Genomic DNA, 14,201 nt, shown 5'->3' on the forward strand with positions numbered 1-14,201 from the left:
TTTATTTTTCTAACAAACCAAATATAATCTTCTGCGGACAACGAGGAAAATTGATGTAACAAGAAAAGTTAGAAAACTGGTCCAACTCCAGCCCCAGTCCCAGCCCCAGCTGATTGATGCACTTGAATTGAAGTATAGATAGAGTATATTCCCAGTTGCCACACACACACAAAATAAACAGAGTACAGAGTAATAGACACTAATGAACTAGACAGCAATGCAAGTGCTGTATTGCTGTAGTCAATAGGTTGACGGGCAAGGCAAGTGGGCCCCAAATAGGCCGACCTTGTCTTTATAAACACCTAATGAACTTAGGAACCGAATCTAGCCAACCAGCGGCCACCACAGCAATCACCATTCACCAGTTACCAGGTCCATGTCTTTCACCCCGTCCAAGGATTTAAGGACACTAGAACACGCCAAAAAAGGATTGGGTCCCAGCTGTTGCTGCATGTGGGCAGTGGGCTTATCTATCAGTATCACGTTTCCATGAATGTTAATTACCCTCTCCAGTCCCCATCCCACTTCCCACCCACCCAACCCAAATCCCCAAAACCAAAACCAAAAGATGAGCAGAGACCTACCGACTTGTTCGCCCACGGCCCACCCAATCCAAACTGCCAACTCCCATGCACCTGCCACGTTACATTCAACTTGCAGAGTTAGCCGATTTCCGGAATCATTCTCTGCACTGCAATTCTTGAATTTATCGTCCTTTGACCCTAACAGTGGACACTGGTTGTATAAATTATAAAATCGCGATATAAGTAACAACGAAACTATCTATCTCGGTTTATTACCATAAATTTAAAGTTTAAACCACTTGACAGCATTTCGAGTTTCGCCTTCTTCTTCTCTCTATAAATATCGACTTTCCTCCCTCTCTTTCGTCACCATCAACCCCACAACTTTAAAAAGAAACATCGGCTTCCACAGTCCTCACGAAAGAAAACCCAATCCAAGGAAAGCTTCAAAAGAAAATAAAAAGGTTTCAAAGGATGAGCTCTTTTTTGGAGAGGATGGCGAGGAAGAGAAGCAAAGAAGAAGAGAGCTTCAGAATGGTGGGAAATGCGACGAAATCGCAGAAATTCAACAGCGAGTGGGATGTGAAAGCTTTTCTTGGTGTTGCTGGTGGAAAGAAGACGATGAGGAACTCGGTTCAGAAAGGAATGGAAGGGTTGGTGGCGAGTAAGGTAGGGGAGGATGTGAAAAGGGTCGTCGGAGATTCTGTATTCACTACGGTGCCGGAAAACGCGACGATGGAGGGTGTGATGGGTTGGGATGAGGAGTGGCCCTGGTTCTCGAGTCTGGTGGAGGAGCAAACGTTGTGGGGTTGGTTTTGGTTTCCGGATTGGGATACAGGATGCATGGCGGATGGGTCTAATGTTGCAGAGAACGAGGTTCTTTGGGACGATGATATATGGCAACTCAAAGATATCAAGGAAATCCCATGCCCGTCGTCATCAACACAAGAAAAACAAGGAAGATGAGAGGAAGGAATTAAATAGAGGCTTCTAATTTCCTTGTTCTTTTTCTTTTCTTTTTTTTTTTTCTTACTTTGTGTATCAGATTGTACTCTATAGAATGACATGCGTATTCTCGTTTTTGTTTCTCTATGAATTCGTAACTTTCAACTCGGACTAAAAAGTCTGCAAACTCTTCTTCAATGCCTCGCCCCGAGTATTGCTAGCAGGAATATTCAACTTTTGAATCATGAACATTTCTGTAATTGGGGATCGAGCTTGAGTAAAGTAATTAAGAATGAAAATCCGAACTCTGCAGAGTGCAGAGTGCCCAAGGTTCAGCTAATAACTGGATGATCACTAGTGCATTAATTAAGTAGCCTCCCCAAGATGAACAATCAAATTAATATTAATTAAACTCTTTGAGTCTGAGACAGTAATAGACAGCTCGGCGGAAGAGGGAGGGGAGGCGAATATTGTACGGTAAAATTGTGAATACCTCGTGCACAGCAGCGCCAGCTCCTTCGTCCCACAATAATAATTCGGAATAATTCACCGAGTTCATCGTTTAATTCAGCTTGATAATCCAGTTATTTGATGGAGCTGACCAATGGCGACTGGCGACTGGCGACTGGTGAGGAAGAGTTCAAACTTGAACGAACTTGAAAAGTTACTGGAACCTTGGATTGAACGCCTGTCTTGTTCGAGGACAACTGGAGTAGTTGGTATTCTAGTTATAAGTTATTCCTGTATGAGAATGACTGGAACCTTGGATTGAAAGCCTTTCTTTAATTAAGATTTAAAAAGTGTGTGAGTGACCTCTCTCGTTTAATTTACTTACGTAAGAGCAATTACATGCAAAATACAGTTATATAGATGCTAAATGCCCTCACTGTGGAATATTATTTGGATTTAATTAGATAAGGTAGATTTTCGGATGATCCTTTTTCCTTTGGAAGCCAGTATATAGGTACAACCGTACTAGTTATATATACGAGACGAGATATCTCAATTTGTCCTTCCTCCTTAGCAAAAGCTAACTAAAATTAAAAAAAATAAAATAAAAGCCTTTCCCGTTAAAATGGTCGAAAGAAGGTAGTCATAAGAACGGAGAAAGAATGCCCTGATTGTTTTGTCGTTAAAGTTAAACCCCTCCCTCCGTAAATATAAATATTAAGTAGGGTGATTTTGTCATTATGAAAAATGGATGGCCTAGCGGTAATTTACCGTAGAATATATTTATATAAAGATTAGAGAGTAGAGCCATTTTAGTAACTAACTAGTATATAATATATGGGGCCCAGTTGTACTCACAAAATTAAAGAAAAAGGAATGTGCTCCAAATCACTCCAGTTGTACACCAGGTTGTGAATTGCGATGTCTCTGCTTTGGAGCCTCGAGGGTCGAGGGAGCGCGGGAGGTTACAAATTACAATAAACAAAGATAGGTTAGCTTTAGCTACCAAATAGAAACCACGTGAATGATGGATGATGGGTTTCGCCTTTCCCTAGCATAATGACGGGATTATCCTCTTTCAAGATGAGGGTGTGACTTAGAAGCCGGAAGGGTAGTTTAGTCATGCAATCGCACTCGCACTCACGCCTGTAGGCTGTAATATGTCAATGATAATATTGTATGTAAAGCGAGTGGGCTATTCGTGTGAAAGAATTTAGAACCAGCTGGGGGCCCGGTCCCGTATGCTTGGTTCGTTTCTCGTGTATGTGTTAATTGATATTAGCTGGCATTTCATTTTAATTTTAATATAAATATCAAAACCCTGTAACTTACCAACTCCCCACCCTTGCTTGTCAATACTACTAAAATTGAAAATAAGTGATGATCATGGAACTGGAGCCATGTATAATGGAATGAATTCTCATGACTCATGAGACCCATCTAACGGCTAGGTTGTGGGGACAGGACGCTGAAACAAGGTGGGGTCCGCGCGTTCATTTAGATTCATCATTGCCTGTAGTCGGTAAAGAAAAAGGCAAGTGAGCCTCTGAATCTGCATTTGCACCAAGGAAACAAAAATGTCCAAACACTTGGAGATGCTGATGGGGGGAGGGCATTCGGCTTCAGATGTTGGAACTTGAAACCTGTGAAAGTTGTGAAAGTTGGAAGTGGAAACCACTAAGCACCAGACATCCTCCTCCTCCTCCTCCTCTTAGGCTAGTCGAGTGGACTCAGTGGAGTCGATCGAGATTCCTTGACAGGGGGCGGGGGCCCTACTTAGGAAATATCAAAAACTCAACAACCTATGTATCTGTATGTATAGATTCCTTGAAGGATTCTAACATTTCCTTTTCGATACGGACGTACAATTCTTCATGCCCAAAAACCACGTCCTTGCCAAAGACTTGAAATCTGTCCCCCTTTCGATAGAGGATCTGAAAGGAAGGCTACTAAAAGATTTAACCTTGTCCGTTGAACAACTAATCGGATATTCTGTACTAGTGGATGCCTTGAAATGGTTCCCTTCGGAGGGGAAGTTGGATTTACACGGAATGCACTTGGCTACTGCTTATTTGATCATGCTTAAGTGGATACAAGTGCTAAGATCAAGGTTTAGTGCGGGAAGTTGGGTAATTCCGATGGAGTTTAGGGTGATATGTGGATCGGAAAAACACAGCAATGTGAGAAGGGAATCGCCAGTGAAAGTCCTGGTTAAACAGATGATGGTTCGGATGAGAAGTCCGATGAAAATTGATCCAACTAATGTGGGATCGATGCTTTGTTGGCAGAGGAAAAGCCGTGAGGGACTGGCTGAGATCGGGGGGAGAGAGAGGGAGAGACAGAAATGTGTGAAGGAACGGGGATTATCGTGTAGCGTGAGGTTGAGAAAGATGAATAGTGTTTTTTAATTATAGGAGAGGGATTAAAAAATATTATTTGGACGGAAAACTAAGGAGAGTCTTTATCTACAGGGGGTCTTTGTCACAGACCCGTACAAGTGAATCTTTGTAATTTATCAAAAAAACCCTAGGCGGATAGAGACATGTACCCATTGGAGAAGGTATAAATTGCTATCCGAAAGGGATGTATGCATATGCATGTTTAAATTTCACTTTGTATTATATGATAGTCCTTATGGCTCAGTTTGAAAAGAATACAATACAAATACATCATTTTGCACTCTACATGTTTGTATTTATATTTCTTACACACTTATTCTCTCTATTTTGCGAGGCATCTATACTTCCGATACATTTGATATCAATAGAGTGATTTCAGTATTCAGTTCCAATTTCCTGCTAACCTCTTCTTCCTCTCTTCTCTATTAACCCACTCGAATTGAGCCACCTGTCGTTATCTATCCAACCTCCGACTAAACGTCCAGCAAAGGTTAATCCTCTGTTAACTTTATTTTTTATGAATTAATTTTTTGGGAAAAGGTTAACAGGAAATCCAAACTGGGATTAGGCGGCCCATGATGCACGACCTATCATCTCTCCCTCTCTTGAATCTCGACTGGGACTGGATTCTAGACATAGCGACAGCTGGGAGGTTGACCGAGCCTCGATTCAATTAAAATTCATTTTATGAAGAATATATAATGCAAATATACAATAGTGGTTTTTTTAATTTTTATTTTAAATCCACGACAATTAATTGGGAAATTAAAATTTGAGTGAGATTTGGCTCTGAGCGTTGCTTTTTAAAATGATGCTTTGTAGTTAAAGAGACAAGAGAGATGGAGAAGAGAAGAGAGTGAGTGACTTAGTAGTTAAAGATCTCTTTTTGCCACTGATACAAATCAAATATATACAAAAATTACAGAGACTAACAGAAGAAAGGGAGAGATTTTAAATCCTTCATTAAATTTTGTCGGAACCGTTTGGAGTGGTCTTCGCCTATAAAAGCAGCTCTGGGTTTTCCATTTCTCTTTATACTGATCAGAACGACGTCCTTTTCGCCAGATCTTGATTCTCCTAAAAAACGAACCCCGAATCGAATCTGAAGGAAACTGGGTTTCGTCTTTGTTACCAACACTTTGCTTCCACTTCCTCTCTCTCTCCACTGTGTCTGTGGATTCTTGTAGGGAGGCGACTAGAAATTTAAAGTGAGAGTATAATATATACATAGGTAGTCAAGCAAGAAAAAACGAGTCTTTTTCCTCTTCTCCCTGTCTTTCTACAAATATTGACGAAACGGTCTGTATTCGACACTTCACCCTTCCTTCCAGGTTTTCGGCACTGCCGTTCTCTACAAATAAAGTTGCATTTAAGTGGGGAATCTGGCCGAGATATTCTAGACTGGTACTGTTTGACAGGGGTGAGAGATTGGAACTGGCAATTTGTTTCCGTAATGATTAGCATGCATTAAAGCTTCTTTGCAATTGTAATAATTTGGGAATAAAAAATAATTTAGTTAAGGGAAGGTTAAAGTTTGTTGGAAATTTGTTGAGAGGTTGGACAGATAGGGACAGGTGGCCTAATTTGAGTGGGTTAGTAGAGAGAAGTGGAGGAAGAAATTAGCAGCAAATCTTAACAGAGGTGGTTTGTACTAACCTTAGTACCCTTACCCACATACAGCAGCAGGTGATATATATGTGTGGGTTGGAAGCACCGTTTTCTTAAAAAAAATGGTTTTTTTTCTTTTTTTTTTTTTTGTGTTTGAAATGTTGTTGTCACCTAGTATGTGGCAATAACAATGCCTTTTGTTTGGTACCACTGTTCCATATCTATTTTCAGCATTGGTATCCATTATAAAAAGTATATATCATTGTCACACCATGTCCTTGTTGGCAGCAACGATGACACAGTGTGGAAGCAATAAAATCAAGCTGACTATGCAGGCATCGGGCAAACACAAGCTTCTAAAGAAGCAAAAACGAAAATATCTAGAGGAGAGAGAAAAGGTGGTGAAAACTGAAGTGTGTATTAGCTTGGAAAAAGCAACATTTATAGTACATCTGGAAATTGTAGAAGAACTAGGAAAGAACAACTAAGATAGATATCAAAACATCTAGTCTGCTAGGATCGAACTCTTCTTGTTCTTGGTCTTGATAGGATCGAACTCTTCCTTGGTTGGATCATCACCGTCTGATCTCCCTGGATCTTATCCATGCATTGGGCTTCTTGAATTCTTGATGAATCTTAGATTCTTGAATTCTTGCCGAGTCTTGGATTCTTGAATTCTTGATGAGTCTTGAGTTCTTGAATTATCCTTATCCTTATCCTAGGAGCTGCGGTCCCTATAGTGAGATGGGCCTCCATCATTCTCCCCCACTTGGAAAAAACTCGACCTCGAGTTGTGACTAGGATATGCAAGTGTCATCTCTGGAAGGTAGCGATGAAGGTCATCAACATTGAACGTCTTAGAGATACCCATATGATCTGGTAGGTCCACAACATATGCATTGTCGTTGATTTTCTTCATGATCTTGTATGGACCGTACTTCCGAGGTTGCAACTTGTTGTATTTCCCCACTGGAATCCTTTCCTTCCTCAAGAATACCATAACTTCATCACCAACGTCAAATACTTGGTGCCGACGATGCTTGTCTACTGCCAACTTGTACTTGGCGTTGGCTTGTTCTAGTCTCTGCTTCACGACTTCTTGGATGGATTGGATCTAGTCTGCCATCTGTACTGCGGAAGTACTGACGCCGGGTACTCTGGGTAGCTTCACTAAATCCAGTGCATGATTTGGAACATTCATGTAGACAATGGAGAATGGAGATCTACTTGTGGAGCAGTGTACTGCATTATTATAGGCGAACTCAGCCTGTGCAATGGTGAAATCCCATTGTTATGGTCTCTCTCGACATATACTGCGAACCAAATTACCAAGGGTCCGGTTCATTACCTCTGTTTGTCCGTCTGTCTGCGGATGGGCTGTGCTGCTGAAATTTAGTGATGAGTCAAATAACCTCTATAGGGTCATCCAGAAGTGACTTAAGAACCTTGTGTCTCGATCTGATGTGATAGTCTTGGGTACCCCATGTAAACGGACAATCCCCCTGAAAAATAATTTGGTTGTAGCTGATGCATCTGTTGTTTTTTTGCATGGGAGGAAGCGAGCCATCTTAGAGAACCTGTTAACCACTACGAAGACGGAGTCCATATTTCTTTGGGTTTTTGGCAAGCCTAGCACAAAATCCATGGACAAATCTTCCCATATTGCAGTAAGAACAGGCAGAGGCATGTAGAGACCAGTATTTTGGGTTTGTCCCTTAGCTATATGGCAGATATAACATCTACTCACAATAGTGGATACATCTCTTCTTAATTTCGGCCAATAATAATGCCCCTTAACTGCTTCAATTGTCTTGCCCTTCCCAGGTGTCCTGCTAATCCACCCCCAAGCAGATCCCCGATGATCTTTTCGTGGAGGGAGGTGTAAGGGATGCACAACTGTTTTCCTTTCATAAGGAACCCATCATAAATGTAGAAATCATTTGCTGGTTGTCGATTCACACATTTATCTCATACCTGTTGAAAATCCTCATCCTGGGCGTATAGGTCTTTCAAGCATTCAAAACCCACAATCTCAATACTGAGGGTCTTGATGAGGGCTACACGTCTACTAAGGGCACCGGCCACCTTATTTTGTTGTCCAGTCTTATATACAATTTTGTATGGGAATTTGTTGAGGAAAACGGACTATCTTGCATGTAAATCACTTCTTAATTGCTTTTGCCCACTGAGATACTTTAAGGCCTGGTAGTCAGTATAAAGAACAAATTCTTTTGCAATTAAATAGTGTTCCCATGTTTTTAAGGCTCTCACCACAGCATAAAACTCTTTGTCATAAGTGGAGCACTTTCTCTTGGACTCACATAACTTTTCACTGAAGAACGCAATGGATCTCTTTTCTTGGGACAATACAGCCCCTATGCTAACTCCACTGGCGTCACATTCAACTTCAAATAATTTATCAAAATCCGGTAAAGCAAGGACAGGAGCAGTACATAACTTTTCTTTTATGAGAGCAAAATTTTGCTCTTATTCTTATCCCCATTGAATTTTTCCCTTTTTCAAACATTCAGTGATGGGAGCTAAAATACTGCTAAATTGTTTAATAAACCGCCTGTAGAAAGTTGCTAACCCATGGAAGCGTCTCACATCTGTGACATTTGATGGGGTCGGCCACTCACTAATAGCTTTCACCTTTTCTTCATCTACTTTAATTCCTTCCTTGCTCACAATGAATCCCACGAATAATAAATTACCACTCATAAAAGTGCATCTCTTCAAATTAGCATATAATTCATTTTCCCTTAATGCTTTTAGGACCTCCCTAATATGTCCAATGTGCTCAGTGATAAATTTGCTGTAAATTAAAATAACATCAAAATATGCCACAACAAATTTACCAGTAAAGGGACGTAGTACTTGGTTCATCAGTCTCATGAATGTGCTGGGTGCGTTGGTTAGTCCAAAGGGCATAACTAACCATTCGAACAAGCCATCTCTAGTCTTGAAGGTTGTCTTTCATTCATCTCCGGGACGAATCCTGATCTGATGGTATCCACTCCTGAGATCGATTTTTGAGAAAACTACAACTCAATTAAGTTGATCTAGAATGTCGTCCAGCCTAGAAATGGGGAATTTGTAGCCAATAGTAATTTTATTAATGGCCCTGTTGTCAACACACATCCTCCAACTTTCGTCCTTCTTTGGTGTTAGCAATGCTGGTACTGCACAAGGATTTATACTGACTTGAATGTGTCCCTTTTTCAACAATTCTCATACCTTTTCCCGTAGAATTTCATTCTCTTTAGGACTCATCATGTAATGTGGTAGGTTAGGTAGACTAGCACTTGGAACAAAGTCAATATCATGTTGTATATCTCTCATTGGAGGGAGCTCATTTGGTAATTCATCTGAAACTACATCATGGAATTCATCACGTAGTCCCTGCACTTCCACTGGAATTTTATTTTTCTCCAATGTCTCATTCATATTTTTTCCCTTTACTACTAACAAATGTACCTCACGAGTATCCTTACATTCTTTTACAAATTCAGCATGATGATGGGTAATAGTAAGAATTTTTTTTTTCATTTGCTTTTGGGGCCTTAGGAACACTCTTTTTAGCCATGGATAACAAAGTGTAGCATATACCCTCTTTTTCAAGTTGGTAGGTATTCTTCCTACCCATGTGCCTTGCATCTGTATCAAATTATCAAGGCCTGTCTAACAAAATATGGCAAGCATTCATGTCTACAATATCACAATACACTTCATCATTATACTTACCAATAGAAAAAGGTACCTTGCAGCGTTCTTCCACCCGTACGCCGCCTCCTTCCTTGATCCACCCAATTGTGTATGGGTTTGGATGCTTTTCAAGAAGTAGTTGTAACTTTTGTATTACATCCCTGCAAATAATATTTTCTTGGCTGCCACTATCAATAATTAAATCAAATAATTTACCCTTGACAATACATCTAGTACGGAACAATCAATGCCTTTGAGAGGTATCTTTATTTTTCAGGACAACATTAATTTTCTCACAACACAAGTATACTCTTCATGTTCGTATGGACCCTCTTCATTTTCCCTATCAGGTCCACAGTATATTTCCTCCTCCACATCTTCTTCCTCCTGGGACAGCCACTGGATATATGACCAACCTCATCACATTTAAAGCATTTTAAAGGAGCAGGCTTTGCATAGGGATTACTGGGTTTAGGAGGGTTGGAAGGGTTACCTCGAGTATGTCCTCCTGTGATGGCCTTACCGGCGTTAGTTGTATTTGTCAGGTGAGAAGGTTGTGCTCCTGAAACTGATTTGCTTCTGTCGATAGTTGCCGGTCTGTTGTCGCTCCCGCTGTACCGACGATAATTATCACTATCGGCCTTTTCTTGGAACATCAATTCTGCTTTCAAGGCTAGGTTCATTGCTTCTTGCACACTAAGAACCATCTGTACACCAATTTTATCTCTGATAGACGGCCTCAAACCGCTCAGATAACGTGCTACCTGCTAGTTATCACTTTCAGATCATATTCATTAACACTACGGGAACCCTGCGCACACTATTGGTATGATTCAAACATGTACTATTCATAATATGGGGGTAAAATTCTACCTCTGATTAACTGTTTCATGCGCCTACAGGTTTGAACAGGACCCCTTCCATCTCTGATCCGGGTCTCTCTCAAGAGTTCCCACCAAATGGATGCACCTCCTTTTAGTCGGAAGGCTACTAGTTTGACTCTCCGTTCTTCTGGGGTTTCCATATACTTGAAGAAACGATCGACTTCTGTGATCCAATCTAGAAGTCCTTCTATGCCAAGATCCCCACTAAAAGTATGAATATCTACCTTGAGTTTAAATTCATCATTATTCTTACGGGGATTGAAATTACATTGATTGTGCCAATTTCTGTCGTTTCTGTCGTTGCCGGGAAAAACTGAAGCACCACCGAATTCTAAGTCATCATCACTGTCATCGTCAAGAACTGGACGCCGGGATGCAGCGTTGATGGGTGGTCTGTCATGGTCGTCTCCTTCGATTGGATGTGGATTTTCCCTGTTCCGTGGAACAACCTCCCGTAACAAGGTTCACAGTTGTTCATCCATCTCTACCAACTGCTGTTCGATGTTACATGTGGCCATGCGCTGTTCTTCGATTGCTCTCCAAACAGTTGGGAACCCCTGATCTCTGTCACGGGGTGGGTTGCGACTGCTACCGTCTTGGTTGGCCATCTAACTGGGCAGACTCCCTGCTCTGATACCACCTGACGCAGCGTGAAAGCAATAAAACTGGGCTAACTATGCAGGCAACGGGTGAACACAAGCTTCTAACGAAGCAAAAACGAAAATCTCTAGAGGAGAGAGAAAAGGTAGCGAAAACTGAAGTGTAAATCTAAAGTGTGTATTAGCTTGGAAAGAACAACATTTATAGTACATCTAGAAATTGTAGAAGAACTAGGAAAGAACAACTAAGATAGATATCAAAACATCTAGTTTGCTAGGATCGAACCCTTCTTTGGCTGGATCATCACTAACTGATCTCCTTGGATCTTATCCATGCATTGAGCTTCTTGAATTCTTGATGAGTCTTGAATTCTTGAATTCTTGATGAGTCTTGGATTGTTGAATTCTTGATGAGTCTTGAGTTCTTGAATTATCCTTATCCTTATCCTAGGAGCTGCCACCCTTATAGTGAGATGGGCCTTGGGATGGGCCTCCATCAAACGATCTCCAAATTGAGAAAACATCGAATATGAGGTTTCCCCAGGCAACGCCTTCTCAATTTCAAAAGCATGGCTTGGATCACCATTTTTATGGAAAAATGATTTAAAATATATTACCGTTTTCTAAAACACCGTTTTTTCTAATATGCCACTGATGTATGACCGTTTTTTAGAGTAATGGCATCAATGCCAAACACCGCCTAGGTCATTCGTGGATGAATCAATCTTTAAATCTGTGACCAAACCTGTGTCTTTATAGTATATCTCGACCATTGCAATGTTGGCACAATCTCTTAATATGCCATGTTCTCTTCGCTTTGATGGAAGCAGAATACACAGGTGCTGTTTACGTACATTCAAGACATCTCATGATGAATGAAAAGGGTGGTGCTCTTGATGTATGACTGCAATGGATTAATGGATTATTGGGACATTGTTGTATTGGACCAAATTTAAAATCCTCTCGTGGAGGACAATTGCTCCATGTGGCCGAAATTGAATAACGTCGAGGGGTGGCTCAGTTTGTTCTAATAGAGACATGGATTTGAATATTGTTACTACAAAATTTGGAAGGGGCCGGTAATGTTATCCAAGGTTAGGTGGACAAGTAGTAGATAATGTCCAAGCGATTTCAACTGGTTGAGGTGGATTCAACAACTTGCAAGTACAAAAATCAGAAGCGCTGAGGTGCTTCCCTAGAAAGGAACACTCTAACGCTTAAGTTAGTAAGAGGAAGAAGAGGTTAAGATAGGTCGAACTACTAAGAAATAAGATAACTTAATAAAGTAAGAGAGTTAGAGAGTAAGAGTTCCAAGAATCCTAAAAACCATAGCATATATAGGGGCTATATATGCTATTGTGCTTCCAGCTTAGGACACGTTGTGTGCTTTGAGGTGAGCTCCAACTAAGGTTTTAGGGGTGGTTTGGCGCTCCTCGTCTAGAGGAGGCTAAGTTAGGCTTGGTGTTTGCCAGGTGTTCCTCTTCAGTCAAGGTCTACAGAGCATACCACAAACGTGGTGATCCACAACGAATGGCAATGCGCCATGTCACTGTTCCCCATGTCAACCAGCTGGACAGCTTGGCCAAGTATCCCCCACGTCAATGCCTATGTGGTAGTTCAACCAGGGTGAGATACACACCCATCCTAAACCCTAATTCAGAAGTCGAGGAATAGGTTGTTCGGAAGTTGTTAAAGGGACAAACTCCTTTCGTGCTCAACTGTGGAGCCATCTTGTCTCCACTGTAAGTTGAGTTGAACTATTGAGACAATGGTTCAATGTAGTTCATGCATTAAATACAAATATGGTCGTACATGGGAAAATTCGAACTAAAAGACATCAGGCTTTGATGTTGCATCCTCCCAAGCTTATGCCCTTGTATGGTTGCAAGGGAAGATTTGGACTGTTGGTCTAGTCTATCAAAACTATTTACTGCTTATATAAAAGGAGTAGACAAAACCATTTGCCTTTTTTTTATGGGAAAAAGGTGAGTTATAAAAGCCTGGGTAGCTCTTTCCCTTACATTTGCTTCACAAATAAAATTAAAATCATAAGACCTAAACTCATTACTACCCTCTCGATTATCAAGTGTTTTACCAGCCAAAATCAGCCAATTGATTCTCTTCCCCATACATATGCTTAAACTGATATTAAGGTTAAAAAACTCAACAAGGTTTCAACATTCCCTAATGATATTAACTAATCTCCACGGGGTGAAACACGACCATTGAGACAATCTATAACCAATTTAGAGTCTCCTTCGATGGTGACTTGCCGGTCCCTGAAGTTAGTCGTGATGTTGATAGCCTCCCATGCAACCCACGCTTCTGCAAGTTTGACTGTAGTGATATCAATTCCAATCACTTTGGTCTCGAGTACATAACCATGATGGTTCCTAGCAACATACCCAATGGCACAGTTGCCATTAATCAAACATGAAGCACCAAAGTTGATTTTGATGCAATCAGATTTGGGCTTATACCACTTAACAATATTTAAACTTTTAGTGTTAGTGTTACTCATGCAAGAAGAAATATCTCTAATTTCATTCCAGTAAGCAAAAACCATTTACCTTTGTCATTTGAGTGTGAGCACTTACCTTTCAGTAAGTGCATGTGAACTGGATTGCTCTTATAAGCGTTTCAATGGCCAGCAACATATCTACCAAGGTTAGACAGGCTTGATGAGGTCTTTGTCTTATAAGAGGCTAACGAAATGCATGTCCCATATCTGCATAAGGATTTTGACTTGTTTCTTATTATTATTTTTTCTACAAGGATAAAACTGGATTCATTAAGTTAATGGAACATTTGGATCCCTTTACATGAGTTCACAAAAAGGGGAGTTAGGTTTACCGAGCTGGCATGGCTATTTACAAAAGAGTTAATATGTCGAGCTCTCTTTGCCGGATCATGGGCTGGTAGAACGACATTCCTGCTTACATACATGATTTTCATATTATCAAAAAAAGATAAAAGTTTTAAGATATGATCATAAAGTGCTTGTTGGTCCCATGGTATCTACTTATTTGTCCCTTTGAGCTTCGTTAGCATTGCTTTAGCATCTGAAAGCAAAAAACTTGTCTTTAC

This window comes from Nelumbo lutea, chromosome 4, assembly GCF_056320005.1.
Source record: "Nelumbo lutea isolate HS-2025 chromosome 4, American lotus-T2T, whole genome shotgun sequence".
Classification (NCBI taxonomy): Eukaryota; Viridiplantae; Streptophyta; class Magnoliopsida; order Proteales; family Nelumbonaceae; genus Nelumbo; species Nelumbo lutea.